Below are 1,153 nucleotides of genomic sequence, written 5' to 3' on the forward strand. Positions count from 1 at the left end.
GAGCTTCCCCGGTGGGATGGCGGTTAAGCTGAGTCCTCAAAAGTGCTTTGGGCGGACGAGGGGGAAGAAGTGAAAGGGAGGTTGCATTCCAGTTAGAGGGAACACCGTGAGCCAAGGCCCAGAGGATTGAAAGGGTATGGCGGGATCTGTAGTACGAAAATAGTGGCGTGTACGCGCGGGAAGTGGAGGGAGATGGGTTCAGCCTACCCAGAGTGGGGTGAGCGCGCGTGCGCAAAGGCCAGGCCCGTGGGGGCGGGGCGGGCGAGGTTGGCGAGCGGGGCGCGGGCGCGCTCTCAGAGCCCAGGGCGGTGGTGGCTGCCACCACTTCTGGCTGGATCCCAGATCGTCTCTTTCAGCTCATCCGTTTCGTGGGCGCCTAGGATGGGAACAAGGAACTGCAAAGTTGCGCTTCTCGGGAGAAGTAGCACCTTGGTACCCTTAACACTGAACTGTGGTCTCCGACACTGTGCGCTTTGGGTTTAGGGCGAGGAATCGCGGAGGGGCGGGGACAGCGAGTAAGCGGCTTCTCCTCCCTCCGCAGGGTTTTGCAGAAATCAGGATTCACTTTTGCCAAGGGGTCTCTATATAAAAGAGGACGTGTTCTGTTTTATTTGAGAAATCTGTATTCGTCTGCCACAGAACGACTTAATCACCTTCTTTCCATACTCCCCACTTCGCCTGCCCGGCGCCGTGAGATCTCTGGACTGGAATTGGATTGAATCACACACTAAGGAGGAGTACGGAAGCTCACCCGGTATCCCGCCCATTAGCTGCAGCGCAAATGATTACATAGCTTTCACTCATTGGAGTACAGGACTGTCTTGTGAGCCCGGATAGCTCAGTCGGTAGAGCATCAGACTTTTAATCTGAGGGTCCAGGGTTCAAGTCCCTGTTCGGGCGGATCGACTTTTTAACAGATATTTTAAAAGTGAGAACCAGCTTTAGGGGCCTCTGATTTTTAGCCGGTTGCCTTTGGAAAAGGGAGTGAAATGTGGAGCGTGTACTCTGCGTTTCCAACCACTTCCCGGGGGTAAAAGCCAGGCAGACACCATGGGCGTTTGTGCAAAGGCCTCCAGGAGATTTGCAGTGCATCGCTGTAGGGTCTAAATAAGCTGGCTAACTCGGCAGCCGCCGACTGGGCTGCTTGGTCTCA

General features: G+C 55.4%; 1 non-coding gene across 1 annotated transcript; it reads left to right on the forward strand.

Moving 5' to 3' along the window:
• The first annotated feature begins 827 nt into the window (after positions 1-827).
• On the forward strand, positions 828-900 carry TRNAK-UUU (transfer RNA lysine (anticodon UUU)). Its single transcript has one exon. It is a non-coding gene; the product is annotated as a tRNA-Lys (tRNA).
• The last annotated feature ends 253 nt before the right edge of the window (positions 901-1,153 follow it).

The sequence above is a fragment of the Mesoplodon densirostris genome, chromosome 7 (assembly GCF_025265405.1).
Source record: "Mesoplodon densirostris isolate mMesDen1 chromosome 7, mMesDen1 primary haplotype, whole genome shotgun sequence".
Classification (NCBI taxonomy): Eukaryota; Metazoa; Chordata; class Mammalia; order Artiodactyla; family Ziphiidae; genus Mesoplodon; species Mesoplodon densirostris.